This window comes from Haematobia irritans, chromosome 1 (assembly GCF_050003625.1).
Source record: "Haematobia irritans isolate KBUSLIRL chromosome 1, ASM5000362v1, whole genome shotgun sequence".
In the NCBI taxonomy this organism is placed as follows: domain Eukaryota; kingdom Metazoa; phylum Arthropoda; class Insecta; order Diptera; family Muscidae; genus Haematobia; species Haematobia irritans.
In genome coordinates this window covers 281,003,351-281,026,326 of record NC_134397.1, presented here as the reverse complement: position 1 = coordinate 281,026,326, position 22,976 = coordinate 281,003,351, and the positions used below count along the sequence as shown (strand labels likewise).

General features: G+C 34.6%; 6 long non-coding RNA genes across 6 annotated transcripts; 4 read left to right on the top strand and 2 right to left on the bottom strand.

Moving 5' to 3' along the window:
* Positions 1–1,252: 1,252 nt before the first annotated feature.
* LOC142219837 (uncharacterized) lies at positions 1,253–1,735 on the top strand. Its single transcript, XR_012717803.1, has 2 exons — positions 1,253–1,480; positions 1,538–1,735. It is a non-coding gene; the product is annotated as an uncharacterized LOC142219837 (long non-coding RNA).
* Positions 1,736–3,506: 1,771 nt separating this feature from the next.
* Positions 3,507–7,943, top strand: LOC142228043 (uncharacterized). Its single transcript, XR_012720054.1, has 5 exons — positions 3,507–3,627; positions 3,708–3,915; positions 3,985–4,038; positions 6,018–6,636; positions 6,713–7,943. It is a non-coding gene; the product is annotated as an uncharacterized LOC142228043 (long non-coding RNA).
* A 3,640-nt stretch (positions 7,944–11,583) lies between these two features.
* Positions 11,584–12,458, bottom strand: LOC142228060 (uncharacterized). Its single transcript, XR_012720059.1, has 2 exons — positions 11,886–12,458; positions 11,584–11,818 (listed from the first exon to the last, which is right to left on the bottom strand). It is a non-coding gene; the product is annotated as an uncharacterized LOC142228060 (long non-coding RNA).
* Positions 12,459–12,807: 349 nt separating this feature from the next.
* Positions 12,808–13,671, top strand: LOC142228056 (uncharacterized). The gene is made up of 2 exons (XR_012720058.1): positions 12,808–13,375; positions 13,433–13,671. It is a non-coding gene; the product is annotated as an uncharacterized LOC142228056 (long non-coding RNA).
* A 4,373-nt stretch (positions 13,672–18,044) lies between these two features.
* LOC142228047 (uncharacterized) lies at positions 18,045–19,905 on the top strand. Its single transcript, XR_012720055.1, has 3 exons — positions 18,045–19,153; positions 19,217–19,323; positions 19,389–19,905. It is a non-coding gene; the product is annotated as an uncharacterized LOC142228047 (long non-coding RNA).
* A 974-nt stretch (positions 19,906–20,879) lies between these two features.
* Positions 20,880–22,900, bottom strand: LOC142228053 (uncharacterized). Its single transcript, XR_012720056.1, has 3 exons — positions 22,774–22,900; positions 21,151–21,392; positions 20,880–21,093 (listed from the first exon to the last, which is right to left on the bottom strand). It is a non-coding gene; the product is annotated as an uncharacterized LOC142228053 (long non-coding RNA).
* Between the last annotated feature and the right edge of the window lie 76 nt (positions 22,901–22,976).

Genomic DNA, 22,976 nt, shown 5'->3' with positions numbered 1-22,976 from the left:
TTTCTACGTTTTACATAGACTCTACTACGCAACCTAACATTTTTAATTCTGCCTAAAAGTGTGCAACAAAATCAGCACAAGCGATCGAACGAAATACACCCTCCTAAAAGCCTGCCTTAGTCGCACTTCACTTAAATAATTTAATTCACCACGCGTCACCTTGTAGCTGTATCACTTCTCAATACACGTTAAATACGAAATGCACAACACAATTGCACTATGAGTTCCGATACTAATACCACCTCAGAATCTCAAAATAATGTATCCTTAGGAGAAAATGTGGAAATGCTAACCAAGCCTATGAAGAGGATAAGATATAATTTGCAACAATCTTTTATGGGAAACGCCTCTTAAACTCCACGTCTTTCCGAAAATTGAGTTCCCGTCTTGCAGACCGCACCTTATCGGTGATTGCGGCATCAGAAGCCCGCATTGTTAACAATTTTGAATTGAAGATAGCCGAGATGAGATCGGACCTGGACAATATGACCGAAAGGGCCACGAAAATAGAAACTGTGATTGATGAAGTCCGGGTTACCAAAACTAATCTAGTAAATACGACAGAAAGGGTTACTCAAGTTGAAACTATGATGGACGAAGTTCGGGTAATGAATGAAACGATGAATACATCGTTTGCAAAATAGGAACAATACTAAGGAAAGAGAATCCCCTGATGCTGTTATTATTGCAACTTTAATGTCCCAATATGATAAGATCTTCTTTTTAAAATCCCCATCACGCCATAGAAAGGGCTGAAACAATATATTATTGCTAAATACAATTGGTTTTCATTCGAATCGACAGTATTATATCAATGAGAATCTGTCAAATACAAACTTTAGGTGTCTTCAAGACGCTATTGCACTAAAAAGGAGTAAGGTCATATACTCAGCTTACACCTTCAAAGGACTTGTTTACATAAGGCATCATCAGGATGATACTCCCATATGTGTTGTACATGATGATGTATTGGATGGGTTTCGCCTACATTCTCGAAATAATAATATCCCAAACTGTTTGGGTGAAACAGGTTACTGGTGGAGTCAGCGGGGATAAGCTGGCGTCACTGATACCTGCACAAAATTGACAGAGAAGACATGGATCTCTCATGAGTCGAAAGCAAACCACCATATGGTTTTTATATAAATTCGGTTGAATTGTCGCTCACAGAATAGTCGATCGAAGACGGAATTAGAAGAAGGCACAGAAAAATAAAACACAGGAATTAAATAGTGGACTGTACCCAGCCAGCATTTCAAAGTTCCATTTCAACCTCATCGTTACCACAGACTCGTAAATGTCACTTCAACCATCATGAAAAGGTACATCAAAAAGTACATGCAAGTAATTTGCCATCCCTACTGTTAAAAAAGCCATTTTTTTGTGAAACGCCAAGCGCAACCAGCTTGTTATATTTTAATTAAATAAAAACGAAAATAAAGTTCTGAAAACATAGATTATACGCTTAAAATTGTGAAAGGTATATTGGTGAACAATTTGGTGATTTTCCAAATGGAATAAAGTGATTGTTTTTCAGATATTTTACAGACACGCTGCCTCCATGGAATAAAAACACTGGTTGATAGACGCAGCAACATGTAACTCGCTACTTGTAACTCAACATCATCATTAATGCCAAAAATTATGTTAAATGTAATGTGATAGTGGTATAAATGTTATATTTTTAAGAATTTGTAAATGTTTAATCAAATTAATAAATATCTAAACAAACGTGTTTTACTCGACCACAATGATTCTTTTACAACTATCTTAAAATGATTTTTCTGATTGTTTGGAGGGTCCCTTATTGGCGTCGTTCTAAATTGATCTATAAAGGCACCTAATAATTGCACTCATGCGAAACATTTTTGTAGTAACTTGGCGTGCTACAACTTCTCAATAGTGACGGCGCTTTTCCGACGAGTTTTTGATGTCGTATATGATTGTTTTCGACGTAGTGGGAATTCTCAAAAGAGTCCCCAAATTCAAAAAATGTTGGCAGGGTATTGATGGATTTTATTTCTGTGAAATAATTCTTACCAATAGGTATGGACGCTTGCAGTAAAGTCTACGTAAGTAACAAATGTGAAGGAAGTAATGTTATTCAAAATGGCCTAGTGCTAATGTAGATAAAAATTTGTTTTATTAAGTATAGGCCGGTACTATGTTCATTCTTGCGAAAAAATTTTATAGAAACCATTATTTCGCACATAAGGTAAGTACTATGTTCGCTTTTCGCGTTGAAATTTTCGTGGTTACTTTATTAAAACAGTTCAATATAAAGCAGACAAATTAACTCAATTGATGTGTAGTTTCTTGTTCCATTAGTTTTCGGCAAGACTTTACAGGAATAAGTTTGTTTTCATTTATAATTTTGATTATTTAAGGAAAAGTAATCGCTAAAATAATGTGGTTTTCAACTCGAAAACCGAACATAGTACCTACCCATAGAAAGCGGTGTTCATTTAGGTAAATTGGAGCGCTATTTTACAGGGAGCGATATTGAATTAAGTTGGTGGTTGCTGTTTGTTATTACAAAATTAACATTTTATTTTCCTTGGGCAATTGATCTGCTGCTCCTTTGATCCTTTGTATAGTTTCGGAACAAAAATATAATCCGTGTTTGTGTTATAAACCCACACAAATAGTTTTAATAAATAAATTATTTATTAATTCACATTGCAAATGGCGCCATGCTATAAACGTCAGTTTTTCAACTCGAAAAAAAACAAAGTACCACAAATGGAAAAAATTTCCCTAGTTTTTCGCATTTTTTGATTTTGTATGGAGTTTCAACGCGAAAACCGAACAGAGTGCCGGCCTTATCTGATTACTTATTTGTCGATATTACACCGTAGGCAGAATGAAAGTTGGAGATTTATTTACTACACTGGGAATTCATAAAATAGGGTTTTCGTTTTAACGTAAACATTCTGCCCACCTTGCAGTATGACTGTAAAAATCATAGACTCTTTAAAATATAGATGACCCATTGCTCTCCGACCAGAAAATGTTGAAGAAGCCCAAATAAATTTTCTGACATTTCGTTTTGTGTTTTTCGTAAAGAGAAAATTTGCTAAAAATTAAATTTTGTATTTTCGCGGTTTTAGTCGCAATTTGTTGTTCAAATATGAACTTTTGAATATTTAACTTGATTATAAATCATCTGGTGTATCAAACATGTTCAAATTGTGGATAAAATAGAAAAATTGTAAAAACGAATCTCAGAGAGAATTTGTAATTCCCCCTATTTTCTTCGTTTATTCATCATTTTGGGAACTGTCAGACTGCGTTTGACACAGATGGGTCATCTATTACTTAGTTATTTATGCTGAGAGCCATAGACTCTTTAAAATATAGATCATAAATAACTAAGTAATAGATGACCCATCTGTGTCAAACGCAGTCTGACAGTTCCCAAAATGATGAATAAACGAAGAATAAGTTGTTCCGGACGACAATGTCCGCGTCCAACTTTTATATTAAAATCGTACGCATTGACCACACTGCAATGAAAAAATCGAAAGCAGAAATCGATATGATATCGATATTTTTTATAAACAATAACATTGAGGAGAAAATTGTGACGCTGTTATGCTTCAATTTGATAAATATTCAGATTTTTGGGTAAATACTATAGATATTCATAAAATATTGTTTTAATTGTGTTACGATAGCCTTTAAGTTAATCTTTTTATTTGTTTCAGCCAAACTATAACATGTTTTAGTGTAATGTATGAGGGTAAATCGGTCGAAAGCTATATATGGGAGCTATATCAAAATCTGAACGGATTTCAACCGAATGTGGCATGCATAGTAAGAATACTATTTCTACTCCATGTGCAAACGTTCATGTAAATCGGAGTTAGTATAATCCACCCATTTTGAGATCCAAAAGAGAGGTTGCGCTGCTGGGTCAGTATTCTCATTTCCTTACAAAAGTCTTGCCTTGTTATTTATGAAATTGGTTAACTGTTGATATAGACTTTCAATATACATTGTGTTTACAAACTTGGGCTGAAGATGTGATGGCATCATGTAAGTTATTCTTAAGAAAAGTCTATTCCAGTCTCGTATCTTCTTTTAAGCCATTTAATTCAGAGGTTTACAATAAGCATTCTCATGATCCATGGTCACATATGGTTTAGAGGTGTGCACGTGAGTAATAGTTTACTCACGCTCACGCACACTCACGACTGAAAAATCATACTCACGCACACTCACGCACGATATTGTTTGGTAGGACTCACGCACACTCACGAAAAGAAAATTTGTACTCATGCACACTCACGCACGAAAAGTCGTGGCTTTACGAAAAATACCGTGACTCACGAAAAATATCGTGACTCACGAATAATTTTATGATTAATTTACCTTACCGAAGTGTCTGAAAACATGAGCATTATTAAAATCGAGAGTGTTATTAAACTCTTAACATCACAGGTGTCACTAAAATTGTAATTGAATTTAACTCTTAAGCGTTTTATGTTGGTGAGCAGGAATATTTTCGTGAGTGTAATTCGTTACTCACGCACACTCACGAAGATACTATTCTCGTGACTCACGCACGACATTTTGGTTTGTTAATCACGCTCACGCACACTCACGCTGTTGTCATGAGCGTGACTCACGACTCACGTACGAATCACGAAAATTTTCGTGAGTTACGACAATTTCCTGTCACGTGCACACCTCTAATATGGTTCTAAAGGTGGTGCCATTGTTAAACAAGAACATAGGTACGGGAGAACTGCTTAAAAACTCAAAGTGTAGTTCTCCAATATTTGGTCAGAAATAAAGATTGTGATGTGAGAAACGAAGAACGTGGAAGACCAACAAAAAAGTTTGAAGATGACACTGAAGTATTGGCAGACCGTTTTCGGGCATTACACACGCTAGTCGAAGACGGCGATTTTGACGGGTTTTCCACAGTTGAAGCTCGTTCATTGGATCGGTTGGATGTGTTTGACGTCGACTGTTGCAATCGGGTATGGACATGAAGTAGCGAATGGTCACGCTTATGACAGTAGGTTAGGTTATGTGGCAGCCCGATGTATTAGGCTCACTTAGACTATTCAGTCCATTGTGATACCACAGTGGTGAACTTCTCTCTTATCACTGAGTGCTGCCCGATTCCATGTTAAGCTCAATGACAAGGGACCTCCTTTTTATAGCTGAGTCCGAACGGCGTTCCATATTGCAGTGAAACCACTTAGAGAAGCTTTGAAACCCTCAGAAATGTCACCAGCATTACTGAGGTGGGATAATCCACCCCTGAAAAACGTTTTGGTGTTCGGTCGTAGCAGGAATCGAACCCACGACCTTGTGTATGCAAGGCGGGCATGCTAACCATTGCACCACGGTGGCTCCCAATTATGACAGTAACTACAGCCGGTTTTGCTGTAACATGAGCAATCTGAATGGGAGTGTGCCAAACAGTTAAGGCAATATCCATATTTTGTCACAACTTCCATTCTTTCCACAGAATTCATTTTTCTAAACCACCAGCATGACTTCAACCCGTGATGTTGTCGACAAACCCTGCGATAAATGGTTTTTTGTTCTGGGTAAATTTTGAGTAAGTAGCCGGGCTCATATTTCTGTATTTCTGTAAAAATAAAGGAAATTAGATTGTGTATTTGGAAAGTAAGAATAACTAGGATACTACTGTGAATTAAATAAACTTTTAGGAACAAGTTTTATACATTTTTATTGGCCAGAACGACTAGCTTCGTTACTGGCCTTGTTACGATGCCACGTTCGGTTTTTATATCGGCTACTCGAACTCTTTGATCGTTTCCATGATAGATTCTCGATACTCTACCAAGTCGCCAACTATTTGGAGGCAGGTTCTCTTTAATAATGACGAATAGCATATCCTTTTGAAGATTTGTGTCCGGTTTTTTTCCACTTATACCGTTTTTGGAGCTCCTTGAGATATTTACTTTTCCACCTAGAGCAAAAAGGTTGATAAAGTGCTTTGAGTTTCTGCCATCTATTTTGTATGGATATTGCAGATTGGCTGATCTCAGGTTCCAATGGAACTAGAATTGGACATCCAATCAGAAAGTGACCAGGTGTTAAAGCTGCCAAATCAGACGTATTTTGAGAATTAAGCGGTATGGGCCCAGAATTGCGACAAGCTTCTATTTTCGAGATTAACGTTTGGAATTCCTCGAAAGTATATTTATGGATACCATCTGTCTTTTTGAAATGTAGCTTGAAGCTTTTTACTCCAGCCTCCCAGAGACCTCCCATATGAGGGGCTCCAGGAGGAATGAAGTTCCAGGTTATATTCTCATGGGCATAATGGGATGTCACTGCTTGTCTCAATGTTTGGATAAATTCTTTGGCTAGAATTTTGGAAGCGCCAACGAAAGTTGTACCATTGTCAGAATGCAAATGAAGTGGACACCCCCGCCGGGAAACAAAACGGCTAAATGCTGCAAGAAATGTGGATGTGGAAAGGTCGGATGCTGCTTTGAGGTGTATTGCTTTAGTAGCAAAACAAACAAATACACACGTAGCCTTTGGAAATACGACAGCAACGGCCGGCGTAGCTTTTGATCTCAAAGGGCCCTGCAAAATTTAGTCCCGTATGAGCAAATGGACGTGACAATTCGCATCTTTCAGAAGGTAAGGCTGCCATCAACTGTTTTTGACATTTTCTTTTATGGAGAATACATTTTTGGTTTGCATTTGTGGATAATAGATTTAATCAAATTTTGGACCTTTGGAATCCATTACTGCATTCGAAGAAGTCTCAATACTAGTTGAATGCCTCCATGTAAACAGATTTAATGTGTAAACTTTACTACCAATCTGGAATATTGGCAATTATAAGGAAGAATAATTGGATGCCGTTCCTGATATGATAGAGCTGGAGATGACTCCAGTCTTCCGCAGAAACGCATTATGCCTTCTGGATCCATAAAAGGATTTAAACACAACAAAGGACTAGAAGACGATATGGATGATACGTCGTGTGATGTAGATGGTTGAGCCAAAATGGAAGAATTCACAAGTTTCGAAACGGAGTCATCAGTCGGTTGTCTCTGGGTCTCAAATTCCTTGTGTAATAACGTATTGTGTCGCCTATTGCATTTGGCACAAGATTTCTTGCTCTTACAATTTCTCAATGAGTGGGAACCCGCAGAACAATTTATACATAAACTGTTTCGCTTTATCTCAGTTAAGCGTTGAGTGGGATCCATTTTCATGAATATGGGATTCCAACTTTTAATATCGACTTTATAAAGTTTCAACGTATCAATGCAGGAGTTCATATCTCTCTGTAACTTCTTTAGAGCACCAGATGACTCAGTGTGAATACATGGGAGATTAAATAAAGTCTTAAGTTGCCCGTTAATAAGAACTCGTTTGTTCTCAAACCGGGCGCATAAATTAGACCAAGCAGATTTGAAGCCGTCATTGGTCAGGGGGCTCTTAGATACGATGTCGTGTGCCTCACCCTTCTTCTGTCTTCTGGGACAGGTAAAAAAGTTTCTCCACTGGACTTAGTTTGGAATTATAGATACATAGGGCAGTAAACAAGCCCCTAAATGTGGGGCGAAGAAAACAGTGTTAGTAAAATTCCATGCCTTATTCTACTTACCCCCATTTTCATGAAGCTCCGTTAGTGCTCCGTTAGCTAACGAACTTTTAAACCATACTATGGACATATCTGTCATCTTGCCTATATATTCCACATGCCAGTTAGAAATTTAACCGCTGAAAAATTTTCAGTTAGAGTTAACCGAAAAAAAGATATTGGCAATTTACTTTCTGTTAACTGGCAGTTAGAGCCTAACGGAGCTACATGAAAATGGCCGTTAATGAACTATTCCTAACTGCTTTCAGTTTAGGATTTTTTACTGAAACATGTATATTTTATTATTTTACACAAAAGTTTAACTTAATGGAAATAAAATGACTAAACTAAATTGATGAATATTTTTTCCTTTGGTTTCGAAGGCACTTTTTTCTGGGTGTACGTTAATATTATTTCTGAAATACGAAATATAAGAAAATATAAATATATATAATAAAATTTCAAAATCAATTTCAATTAAAATTCCCAAATTCAAAATTTGATGAAACACAGGCCTAGATTAACGCAATCAAACCTCTTTATCTTTCATGGAATATATGCAGAGCTATCGTTTGGATCGTTAATTTGTCTTGCATGAGTTAACTCCAGACACCTTCTTACTTGCCAAAAATATTTTAAAACAACAAAGTAAAAGATAATTGAAAATAAATGAAATTTTATGCTGACGATATGTCTGCTGAATTAAGCACGTGGAACTTCCGTTCTCATAAAACAGCAATAGTTAGCTGCAATGATTTCCCGGAATAAGATGAGGTGATCATGGCGAAACACAACATAAGTTAACTGCATTGGATTCCTGGAATTACATCAGGTGATTGTTGGCAAGTGCATAGTTTTAAGCACTTATGAAATTGTAGCAATTATTGAAATCAGTTCTACTTTTGAGTTTAATAAATAGAGACGGAGTTCGCTCCAAATAAAAAAAGATTGATTTTTTTTTAAATAAAAATTAAACAAAGAAAGTTAATTGGCGCCCGAGCAGGGACCCGATAAAGCAACGCGAAAGTGAATCAAGTAAAATAGTCTATATCGAGGTCCCAATTGTCCGCGTGGTTGGAACTCCCGCGAAAAAAGTTGTGAAGAACGAGGCCCCTGAGTACCTATCGAAATAGGAAAAAGGACGGTGTTGAACACCAGCCGCTTCACTGGGCAAATATAAAAAATAAGAAAAATGTTAAATTAATAATTAAAAAAGAACAGTTATAATGAAAACAATATTTTGAAAAAATATATTAAAGAAAAGAATAATATTAATATTAAAACAAAAAAAGAAAAAGGACTAGTGAAGTACATGAAAAGTAAGAAAAATGTTAAATTAATAATTAAAAAAGAACAGTTATAATGAAAACAATATTTTAAAAATATATATTAAAGAAAAGAATAATATTAATATTAAAACAAAAAAAGAAAAAGGACTAGTGAAGTCACATGAAAAATAAGAAAAATGTTAAATTAATAATTAAAAAAGAATATTTATAATGAAACAATATTTTGAAAAAATATATTAAAGAAAAGAAAAATATTAATATTAAAACAAGAAAGGACATACCGCTTGGTTGTGTAAAAATAAACACAATAAACTACAGACGGCAGCATTCAACACTCAACAATCAACATGTTCCAGACATTTATAGTATTGTAAGCATAATATATTTTCTATAAGTTATAAACTTTTTTTGTTTGTTGTGCATTTAATAAAATTAAATTTGATCTGATACATAAAATTTTGAACTGAAACAAACGGAAAAATGTTCAATCCTAATAATTTAATCCGCCCTGCTGTCCTTTCCAATCCAACCCAAAATCCCACTGTACCAGCACCTCCCGTTCAACCAGTACAGAATGTTACACCTGACATAATTGCCCGCATGGTGCAAAACGTAATAGAGACGCAATTTCAGGCAAACTCTCAACAAAATTCAGACTTTGCAAATTTTTCGGATCAAACCATTGACCCTAACTTAAATAACAATATTTCAGACTTTGACAAAATTCCGGATGTAGTTAAATGTTTGCGTGATTTCTCTGGAGATCCAGGAGAATTTAGCTCTTGGAAAAAAAGCGTAGATCGAATTCTTCAGATCTATGAACTCATTAGGGGTTCTCCTAAATATTATGGAATCTTAAATATTATACGTAACAAAATCGTCGGCAATGCGGACATTGCCCTTGAATCGTACAACACCCCGTTAAACTGGAAAGCTATCTCAAAGTGCCTAACCTTGCATTACGCCGATAAGAGGGATATCCGCACTTTGGAATATCAGATGATATCCTTAGTGCAAGGCAATCAAACTGTCCCAGAATTTTACGGACAGGTATATACTCAATTATCACTTATCTTAAATAAAATTGGTTGTATGGATTTACCGGATGAGTCGTTGAAGCTTTTCACACAATCATGCCGATACAAAGCACTCGATACGTTTGTTCGAGGTCTTAATGGCGATTTATCGCGACTACTAGGTATGAAGGAACCAGCCGATTTGCCACAGGCCTTGCACCTGTGCCTCAAGTTAGAAAATCAAAATTTTCGTTCTGATTATGCCAATAGAAGCAAAAAATATTCCTAACGGAATCTTTAACCACCAAAGTAAAGGGCAAAAACCGAGGTTCCATCCACAAAAAAATCAAAACCAGCAACAATTTTACCCTCAATTAGCCCATATACCACATCCTAAGGTGCATTCCAATAAGCACGATTATCAAGCACAACATGTACAGTACAATGGGAATAACTACCAGCAGAAATATTATCCTCCTCAACGACCAACAGCACCTAAACCCCAGCCAAGACCAGAGCCTATGGACGTGGATGAAAGTCTTCGGTCATTAAGGTATTAATTACATGAACCGACCCAAACAGAATAATTTCTATGGCAAGAGGCCACCACCGGCATCTTCCCGTCTCCCTATGAACAAGGTGCAAAGAAACTTTCATCTAGACACTCATAATCATCCACCAGATGAAGATGAAGCATATTATGGAGAACACTCACCGGAAGAAGACGAATGCGACAATTGCTCCGAAAATGGTAATACGGACTACTCGCAGGATTATTACCAACAGTTGGCTAATGAAGCACCTTACTTTGCGAACCAAGAAGAACAACTAACTGACACCAGCGAAATCAGTTCTACTTTTGAGTTTAATAAATAAAGACGGAGTTCGCTCCAAATAAAAAAAGATTGATTCTTTTTTTAAAATAAAAATTAAACAAAAAAAGTTAATTCATGTTCCCATAGATGAACCGCATAGAAAATTAGATATATTTATATATGTATAAATGAAAATACATAAACATGTTCCAGTACAATATGATGGTCAGATAGTACAACAAATGAAAAAAAAGTATATGCGGCCGTAAGTTCGGCCAGGCCGAAGCTCCCTCCACCATGGATTGCGTAGAAACTTCTACTGAAGAGTATCATCCACAATCGAATTACTTGGGTTACGGTAACACTTACCGATGGCAAGGTATCTTAAAACTTCCTAACACCGTATTAAACTAAAAAAGGCCGATTAAATACGTATATAATTAAGTTTAAAGTTTCTATAGAAATAAAATTTTGACAACATTTTCTGTAGAAGTAAAATTTGGAAAAAATTTTCTAAAGAAATAAAATTTGTAAAAATTTTATATAGAAATAAAATTTTGACAAAATTTTCTATAGAAATATAATTTTGACAAAATTTACTATAGAAATAAAATTTTGACAAAATTTTCTATAGAAATAAAATTTTGAAAAAATTTTCTATAGAAATAACATTTTGACAATGTTTTCTATAAAAATAAAATGTTGGTAGATTATTTTTGGCTCGAGTGGCAACCATGATTATGAACCGATATGGACCTATTGAGAAGTTGTACCACGCCAAAGTTTCTCATCAGTGCAATTATTAGGTGCCTATTTAGATCAATTTCGAAGGATGCCAATAAGAACCCCTGCAAACTATCAGAAAAAGTGCATTTTAAGGTAATTGTAGAAGAATCATTGTGGTCAAGTAAAACACGATTGTGTAGATGTTTATTGATTTGATTAAACATTTATAATTTCTTATAAACATAACATTTTTCGGTTTATCTCATCACATTTAACATAATTTTTGGCATTAATAAAAGAATGATGTTGAGTTTTAAGTAGCAAGTTACATATTGCAGCGTCTATCAGCCAGTTTGTTTATTTTCGATGGAGACAGCGTGCCTGGAAAAATATTTGAAAAACGATCACTTTATTCTATTTGGAAAGTCGAAAATTGTTCACCATATACCTTTCACAATTTTAAGCGTAATATCTATGTTTTCAGAACTTTATTTTCGTTTTTATTTAAATAAAATATAACAAGCTGGTTGCGCTTGGCGTTTCACAAAAAATAAAATGGCTCTTCTAACAGTAGTGATGGCAAAATACTTTCATGTACATTTTGTACTTTTTGATATGCTTCCCCCATCACAGTTCGCGATGGTTGTGGTGACATTTACGAGTCTGTGGTAGCGATGAGGATGAAATGGAACTTTGAAATGCTGGCAGGGATATAACTATAGACCGATATGGACCAATTTTTGCATGGTTGTTAGAGACCATATACTAACACCACGTACATATGGTACAGCGCTTACGTCGACATTTACATTGTAACGTGATTCAACAAAACTGAGACAATCAAACGCAACACTTGAACTTGCATGAAGCAACGAAGATTTCTGGCATGCAATTAAAATGGAAATGTAATGTAACCGCGGGAAGAAGTCGGTCAATGTTAAGGAAAAAAACACGTTTCAAATACTATAGAATTGGTGTCGGCATTGATTAAGGCTACTGTTCCCTTGGAACAATGTGCCAATGTGCCTTTCAAAGCGGAATAAATTCTTTTATAATTTTTGCTTTTGTTCTATTAAAAAAGAGATACTTAAAGTGGAAACTCACGTAGCTATAAAATGTACCGCTTGTTCTGGACGAATACGTTTTTATTAAATGTACACTGTTAGAAAAATATGCTTTTCATATGTTTCGATATAAACAAAATGTGTTTCGGGCACAATTTTTAAACACAATATATTTAAGTGCAAACATGTAATGTTCTCAAACTAACACTGAATGTTTGGAACACATATGTTAATATGTTAGAATATATTATGTTTGGGGCATGCATGTTTCATAAAAATTATATGTGTGAATGTAAACATATATAAATTTACAAATTTCGAGTAAACATATATATGCTGTGATATTTTATTCAGAGAGCGAGAGAGAGTATAGAGAAAGAAATAGAGATAAAAACCGGGAGGGTTGACGAAAGATATCAAATTAACACAGCGAGAGAATCGAAAGAGAGCAATTTCTGTGAAACCGCTTATATGTTGTTTCGGAAAATATTATTTAATTTAAGTCTAAATAGTATTTAATTTGTGTATATTATAAAATTATTTATATATGTTTATACTCGACCCCACTTTCTTCCTTTGTTAGAGTTTTTGAATTCCTTCCAAAATATCAAACTTTTATACCAAAACCAGTTTTTTCCCTGCCAGCATTTCAAAGTTCCATTTCAACCTCATCGTTACCACAGACTCGTAAATGTCACTTCAATCATCATGAAAAGGTACATCAAAAAGTACATGCAAGTAATTTGCCATCCCTACTGTTAAAAAAGCCATTTTTTTGTGAAACGCCAAGCGCAACCAGCTTGTTATATTTTAATTAAATAAAAACGAAAATAAAGTTCTGAAAACATAGATTATACGCTTAAAATTGTGAAAGGTATATTGGTGAACAATTTGGTGATTTTCCAAATGGAATAAAGTGATTGTTTTTCAGATATTTTACAGACACGCTGCCTCCATGGAATAAAAACACTGGTTGATAGACGCAGCAACATGTAACTCGCTTCTTGTAACTCAACATCATCATTAATGCCAAAAATTATGTTAAATGTAATGTGATAGTGGTATAAATGTAATATTTTTAAGAATTTGTAAATGTTTAATCAAATTAATAAATATCTAAACAAACGTGTTTTACTCGACCACAATGATTCTTTTACAACTATCTTAAAATGCACTTTTTCTGATTGTTTGGAGGGTCCCTTATTGGCGTCGTTCTAAATTGATCTATAAAGGCACCTAATAATTGCACTCATGCGAAACATTTTTGTAGTAACTTGGCGTGGTACAACTTCTCAATAGTGACGGCGCTTTTTCGACGAGTTTTTGATGTCGTATATATAAAAAAACAATTGGTGTTTGGTCGGAGCAGGGATTGAACCCACGACCAATTGCATGTACGGCAGACATGCTAACCACTGCTCCACGTTGCCAACACATGTATGTTTCTGTTAAATAATGTTATGTTTGCATGGGCTCGTGGGCGCTGCAAACTATGCTATATAAATGTAACTTATAACTATAATTGTCTTCTGGTGACTATAACAGCTACGTAGCTCAGTGGTAGTGTGTTGGCGTATAAACTGTATGGTCCTCGGTTCGATTCTCCGTCCAGGTGAAAGGTAAAATTTAAAAAAAATTATAAAATTGAATAATTTCTTCAACATTATTTGTATTACAGAAAAAGGTGCCAAGAACTAAAAAATTTCGTGGAAGTGAAAATTATGTTAGGGAATGAGCACAATCTTCTTTGGGGAAAATTCTTCCAAGCATATAATATTTTTGGCTCAAAATGCTTCCAAAATAGAATATGTTCACATAAAACAAACATATTAATGTTTCGGCAGTATCCAATAATATATGTGCTTCCTGCAAAATATGTTTGGAACATATGTTAGAACATTTGTTAAAATAGCGACGAACATTTGTTAAAATAGCGACGAACATTTTTTTCCGTTCGAACAAAACGTACAAGGGGATTGTAAATTTCCACCCAATTAGAACATCGATATAGTCACTATAGCTTCTAGCAATTAACGATCGTTTGTTTTCAATTAGATTTGGATTTATTACGTATTAATTATTTGCCCGTGTCGCATCAAATAAAATATTCCCGCGAGCACCATTCGTTGACAATTTCAATCAAACTAATATAAGTGAAACATATGGGAAGCAAACATACCTATGTAAAACGGTATCTGGAGTTGAAATCTCTGAGAGAGCGCCGCTAATCTGGCTCGATATGGACCTCTCCCATGCTTAGGTCTATTAACGACTAATACGTCCTGTCCCACGCACCATACGCTCTCCTGTAGTAGCCTTATTGATCGGTTTTTCGTTAGTAAGCTAGGCAATGTTCTACTGAATGCCAGATTTCTGCGTCTTGGTTTTGCGAAACATTACTTAATTTTCCTGTCCTACAGTTTTAGTTTTCGAAGGACACAATATACATTTTCATTTAGAGATTTTAGGAACCTTGACTATACTTACTTAGGGACCTTGGATCGAGTGGGACTTGTTTTACGACATGAGCTCCTCCGACGAACAACTTAACTTTCTGGAAAATAACATTAGACATCTACAGGATCTAACCATGTCCTTAAGGACGAAAAATGTTAGATCTGGATCTAAGCCCTGATTCCATGAGGAGGTCCGTCTGGCTATATCGGAACGCGACTTGGCGTACTTTAGGTGAGAAGAGAAGACTTGCGAATGTTGCTATTAAACGATCTAAGAAGAATTATTTCTATCGCAAATTTTCTGCTGTGAGATCTAAACAGTCATGGAATATTATACGGTCTATTGGTATAGGAAGAACCTCGGGATGCAGTGATAACGTTGATGCTGATGAATTGAACATGAAATTTGTTAATATTCTTGTCACTCCAAGAGTTGGTAATTTCTATGATTTTGACGTTAATATCTCGGACTTTGGAACTAACACGAATGGATTTCAGTTTTCTTGTATCGATTCTGCAGATGTGATTCTTAGCATCTCATCTGTAAAATCTAATTATGGCATTGATCCGCGCTTCTTCAAGGTCTTGCTTCCACTTTTATTGTCCTATATAACCAGTCTATTTAATAGGATTATAATGACAAGCACTTTTCCGTCTGCATGGACACAGTAAAGTTATTCCTATACCTAAAATTGGTGGTGAATACCGTCCTATATCCATTTTATGTTTTTTATCAAAAGCATTTGAGAAGATAATCTATAGACAAATATCTTACTGATGGCTCAATGTTATTTGAGAGACAGTCTGGCTTCCGTCCCAAGCACAGTTGCATAACCGCCTTGGCAGACTTTTGCGAGGATATAAGGATTAACTTAGAAAACAATGAGGTTACTTGTCTGGTTCTTCTTGATCACTCTAAGGCCTTCGATTCAGTGGATCACAATATACTGTGTGCTAAGTTATTAAATATTTATAACTTTTCTTCATCCGCGACACGTCTCATTTGGTCCTATTTGTGTAATCGGTCGCAATCTGTTAGTGCAAATGGTTTATTGTCAGGAACTCTGCCAGTCAACTGAGATGTTCCTCAGGGGTCAATCTTGGGCCCCCTCTATTCTCTGTCTATTCCAACGACCCCCCCCTGTTATCTATCCTACACTATTTCAAGTCCCCAATCGGAGGTCAATGACTGTGTTGACAGTTTGAATCAGGACCTGGTGAGGATTCATACTTGGGCATGTGCTAACGGGCCCTGCATAAACCCTCAAAAATCGAAGTGCCTTATCATAGGTAAGAGGAAATCGAATCTGCGATATGATGTTAATGTTAGTATTAATGACATCAGTATATCTATTGTGGAGTCGGCAAGGAATCTCGGGGTTACTTTTAACGATACACTGACATGGTCGAATCATATCTGCTCCGCTAATAAACATCTTACTCCTTTGTTGGAGTCAGATGTTTTAGCTAAGACTTACATTTTGCCAGGTCTATTATACGCAAGGAATCTCGGGGTTACTTTTAACGATACACTGACATGGTCGAATCATATCTGCTCCGCTAATAAACATCTTACTCCTTTGTTGGAGTCAGATTTTTATTAGCTAAGACTTACATTTTGCCAGGTCTATTATACGTTTCTGAATTATTGCGTCTATTATACGCAAGGAATCTCGGGGTTACTTTTAACGATACACTGACATGGTCGAATCATATCTGCTCCGCTAATAAACATCTTACTCCTTTGTTGGAGTCAGATTTTTATTAGCTAAGACTTACATTTTGCCAGGTCTATTATACGTTTCTGAATTATTCTCCAGCTGTGACTCTGCTAGCCGAAGGAGAGCCTTTTTAATACGAGAATTGGTGTTCAGTCTCATAGGCAAGCCCACTCCATATGACATTTCTATCATCCTTGATATTTCCGTTGCCTATTAATATGTGGAAATAACCCAAAATTGAATTAGCCTATTTCTATAGAAATAAAATTTTGACAAAATTTTCTATAGAAATAAAATTTTGACAAAATTTTATGTAGAAATAAAATTTTGACAAAATTTCTATAGAAATAAAATTTTGACAAAATTTTATATAGAAATAAAATTTTGACAAAATTGTCTATAGAAATAACATTTTGACAATGTTTTCTATAGAAATAACATTTTGACAATGTTTTCTATAAAAATAAAGTTTTGGTAGATTATTTTTGGCTCGAGTGGCAACCATGATTATGAACCGATATGGACCAATTTTTGTGTGATTGGGGATCGGCTATATATAACTATAGACCGATATGGACCAATTTTGGCATGGTTGTTAGCGGCCTTATACTAACACCACGTTGCAAATTTCAACCGGATCGGATGAAATTTGCTTCTCTTAGAGCAATCGCAAGCCAAATTTGGGGGTCCGTTTATATGGGGGCTATATGTAAAACTGGACCGATATGGCCCATTTGCAATACCATCCGACCTACATCAATAACAACTACTTGTGCCAAGTTTCAAGTCGATAGCTTGTTTCGTTCGGAAGTTAGCGTGATTTCAACAGACGGACGGACGGACATGCTCAGATCGACTCAGAATTTCACCACGACCCAGAATATATATACTTTATGGGGTCTTAGAGCAATATTTCGATGTGTTACAAACGGAATGACAAAGTTAAAATTACTTGAATGTTTTAAATTTTCGCTACTTTTTTTATTTCAAGTTTTCAGATTTTTAGTTTAGCAAAATTCAATATATTTTATATTCTGATAAATTACTTATTTATTTTTTTAATTTTCGCTACTGTTTTTTAACATTTTATCTTTGGGTTAGTAAATTTCAAATATTTTCAGCAAACTTTCATTCCTTTTTCTATTGTATTTTTAAATGATTTCTTAAAAAACTTACCCCCTGTGTATCGTACACCCAAAGAAATTTGTTAATAGGGACAGCAGAAAAGTCTGCTAAAACAGCAGAAAGTCTGCTGAAAAAGGGACAGCAGTCACCGTTTGCTGAAATATCAAGCATTTCCTGCTATTTTTTAAGCTCGATTACACTAAAATCTGTTTTATTTTGGCTAAAACAAATAAACATGTCAACTTAGGAGCTTTCTAACTTAATTAAAACAATATTTTATGAATATCTATAGTATTTGACCAAAAATCTGAATATTTATCGAATTGAGACATAACAGCATACAAAATGTTTGCTGATCGTATTTAGGAGCTTGTAAGTATATTACGGTGCAAAAACATACCAAAAACTACTTTTGATTCTTAAATATGCTTTGGGGAAAAATGTATAACGAAAAAATTTTATAAATTATTGTTCATTAGGCCCTGAAGTACAAAAATATAACAGCAGACATCGACTGTTGTTTTTAGCAGATTCTTTTCTATGAGTGTAGTGAAATTGTTCGGTTTGTCCAAAATACTTGATGTCACACACGACTCTTCCATTTGTTTTCTATAATTTACTTGACATTATTTTCCCATATCACTATTAGTTATTCATATCATAGACCAAGGAAGGTATAGACATCTCAAGTGAATTCACAGCGCTGTAGTTTGTCTGCACACCGTAGAGGTCTCCTTTTGGTCTGCAATTGTGTGATTTTTTAAATTGGCTTTATTTTTGTTTTCTTTCCTTTGTTTTCTTGATGAAACACCAAATATTGGAAAAACATGTAAAATTCTATACATCGTCACCTTTTTTGTAATGCAAATTGACTGATTTGTACGGTAATTCTCGTTTTCCAAAAAGAAATTGAGTCACTTGTCTGCGCAATTGAGTGGAATGACTGCGCACTGCAAATAAACAAAACCATGGTGAATTATCAAGGTACGTCTCTATATTTTCTTGGTCTACCCAATAAACACAGGATGAGCGGTTTTCAAATGCAACAACTTTTCAGTTTGAGGGTAAATATAATTTTCAACATAAATTCAACTTGACTTGAAATAGCTCATCTTCAATACATCTTCAAATTGTTTGCGAATTACTTCCAATTTGCCAAAATGTTGACGAAATCTTTGAAAAGGTGTTGAAGATAATATGAGAAAACTTTGACAAAACACTACCCTAAAATGCAACGAAAAAACCATGTGGTTTTCAATACTTATTTGTGCAACGAAGTTCGTGGTCAATTGCAAGAAATTAAAGAAATGGAAAATTTTAGACAAATAACCAAATAGTTTATAAAAATAGGTAAGTGAAATAAAAAATGAAATAAAACTTTAAGGAAGTCACTAAATGTATATCTCTTTGCAGAAAACTAAAATTATGGATTCTACGTTCTTGAAAACATTAAAAAGCTGACCGATAAAAAAAATGGTGGACTATTAACTGGAACTGCTTCAAATAGTTTATAATAATTGGTACGTAAATATGAAAAATTAAATCAACACTTTAGAGAAGTCACTAAATTTAAATCTCTTCGCAGAAAACTAAAATCTTTGTATGCTACATTCTTGCAAACATTAAGAAGCTGACCAATGAAAAATGAGTTTCCAGAAACATTGCAAGTGCAAGCAATTAAAATTGTTAAAAACAACAAATTGTTGAAATCAACAACTTCTGGATGAAAATGTGCATCACACCGCCAGTTTAATTCATATGCTATTATCAGTTTAAAATGGATATTTTGTGAATTCCTTCTGCTGGAAATCAATTCTAACACGCGGTCCAGTATGTTCCTAATTTCAAATTGCCCGCATGTTAATAAATTTTAATGCTGTTTTATGACACCAAAAGGAAGGAAATGGAATTATCAATGCAAAAGTGTTTACTAATAATGTTTAAGATATTTAAAGTTTTGCTGTTTTTTTTTTTTCTTATTTGTTGATATGTTTAATAAGATTATTATTTATCAATTGGTATTGTAGTGTATTATGTAGTGTAGTGTATTATTATATATTTTATTTTGATGAAAATGAATAAATTTAAAAAAATTCATAGAATTTTGGCTTTGACTTTCAATTTGAAGTGGGGATATCATTCATACAAATTTAGGTTGAAAAGTATTTGCAACGATGTTAATTTTGAATTTGACTCGCATCGAAAATTGTTTGACAAATTATTGAGTAGCGATGCATTTCAATTTGAGGATAACACTTGAGATATTATTGCTAATGTGTTGAATTTCACTGTTGATGGTAATGTCTGTTTTTTGTTGAGAACGCGATTTTCTCAACAATTTCTGAACTTGAATGTTACCCTAATCCTTTGAAAAAATGTTTGAAAAATTGTTGAAATTTAGCATTTTTCAAACGTTTGTGTTTATTGGGTATGCTTGACTGCGCAATTGAGTGGAATGACTGCGCACTGCAAATAAACAAAACCATGGTGAATTATCAAGATATGTATCTATATATTCTTTCTTTTTGCACTGGATGCATAGACCAAGAAAATATAGAGACATACCTTGATAATTCACCATGGTTTTGTTTATTTGAAGGGTTTTAGACGATGCAATAATTGCATGCAATAATTGCACGCAATTCTTGTTTGTAGGCAAACGGGGTAGAGAAGCAAAGGGGGTAGAAAAAATTTCATGTTTTCCGTTCCTCTTGCAATTTTTTGACATTTCTGAAACTTGAAATTTCAAGCGATTGCATGAAAAATTTCAACGTATAAATGCTGAAGTTTTTAAGAAGCAACTTTAAAAGAGAATACAAAAAATTGCACGCAACCAATTGCATCGTCTAAAACCCCTCTTTGCAGTGCGCAGTCATTCCATAGACAATAGAAATACATAGATGTCCCATGGGTGTCAAACTAAGTTTGAGAAGTTGTACCACGCCAAGTTACTACAAAAATGTTTCGCATGAGTGCAATTATTAGGTGCCTTTATAGATCAATTTAGAACGACGCCAATAAGGGACCCTCCAAACAATCAGAAAAAGTGCATTTTAAGATAGTTGTAAAAGAATCATTATGGTCGAGTAAAACACGTTTGATTAGATATTTATTAATTTGATTAAACATTTACAAATTCTTAAAAATATAACATTTATACCACTATCACATTACATTTAACATAATTTTTGGCATTAATGATGATGTTGAGTTACAAGTAGCGAGTTACATGTTGCTGCGTCTATCAACCAGTGTTTTTATTCCATGGAGGCAGCGTGTCTGTAAAATATCTGAAAAACAATCACTTTATTCCATTTGGAAAATCACCAAATTGTTCACCAATATACCTTTCACAATTTTAAGCGTATAATCTATGTTTTCAGAACTTTATTTTCGTTTTTATTTAATTAAAATATAACAAGCTGGTTGCGCTTGGCGTTTCACAAAAAAAAAATGGCTTTTTTAACAGTAGGGATGGCAAATTACTTGCATGTACTTTTTGATGTACCTTTTCATGATGGTTGAAGTGACATTTACGAGTCTGTGGTAACGATGAGGTTGAAATGGAACTTTGAAATGCTGGCAGGGTCTTAACGAAAAAAACAAAACGAAATGTCAGAAAATTAATTTTTGGAACTGACACATTTTTTTTTTACAGAGAGGAGTGGGACATCTATGTATTTCTATTGTCTATGAGTCATTCCACTCAATTGCGCAGTCAAGTGACTCAATTTATTTTTGGAAAACGAGAATAACCGTATAAATTAGTCAATTTGCATTGCAAAAAAGGTGTGGATGAATAGTATTTTATAAACTTTCACAATATTTGGTGTTTCAACGAGAGAACAAAGGAAAGAAAACAAATTAAAGCCAAATTAAAAAATCACTCAATTGCAGACGAAAAAGAGCCATCTACCATAGACCAAGGAAGGTATAGACATCTCAAGTTAATTCACAGCGCTGTAGTTTGTCTGCACACCGTAGATGGCTCTTTTTCGTCTGCAATTGAGTGATTTTTTAATTTGGCTTTAATTTGTTTTCTTTCCTTTGTTCTCTCGTTGAAACACCAAATATTGTGAAAGTTTATAAAATACTATTCATCCACACCTTTTTTGTAATGCAAATTGACTATTTATACGGTTACTCTCGTTTTCCAAAAATAAATTGAGTCACTTGACTGCGCAATTGAGTGGAATGACTGCGCACTGCAAGTAAACAAAACCATGGTGAATTATCAAGGTATGTCTCTATATTTTCTTGGTCTATGCATCTACGGTGTGCAGACAAACTACAGCGCTGTGAATTAACTTGAAATGTCTATACCTTCCTTGGTCTATGATTCTACAGTCTTTTCGAACAAAATTCTCTCTAGCCCTTCAGTTCCGGCTGTTTTGATGCTTGAAAAGTGTACTGTTTTTCCTAATTTAACCCTAAAAAGTGAGTATCATAGACCAAGAAAATATAGAGACATACCTTGATAATTCACCATGGTTTTGTTTATTTGCAGTGCGCAGTCATTCCACTCAATTGCGCAGTCAAGTGACTCAATTTATTTTTGGAAAACGAGAGTAACCGTATAAATAGTCAATTTGCATTACAAAAAAGGTGTGGATGAATAGTATTTTATAAACTTTCACAATATTTGGTGTTTCAACGAGAGAACAAAGGAAAGAAAACAAATTAAAGCCAAATTAAAAAATCACTCAATTGCAGACGAAAAAGAGCCATCTACGGTGTGCAGACAAACTACTGCGCTGTGAATTAACTTGAGATGTCTATACCTTCCTTGGTCTATGGTATGGCATTGGTAAAAGTGGCAATTATTTATTCTTTCAATTTTCCTGAAAAAATAATTAAAATCCAGAGAAAAATAAAGGTTCAAATTTAATTGCGTCACCTATGAGTGATTGTGAAGTGGATAATTCATCCGAGGAACGCCGATATGAGACAAATAAGACTATAATACCCACCAAAGTTAAGAATGGAAGTCAGTCAAATGGATCTTCGCCATCTATTAACAAAAACAGTTTATGATGCAGTTTAAAAACTGATGTGCGTGGTATTTTGAACAATTCTCCAGCTATGAATGCGCGAGTTTGTTTGAGATGCATTTGCTATGCAGTGTCATTTGGAGAGCTGCAATCACCATAAACATATGATTTTGACATCTTAA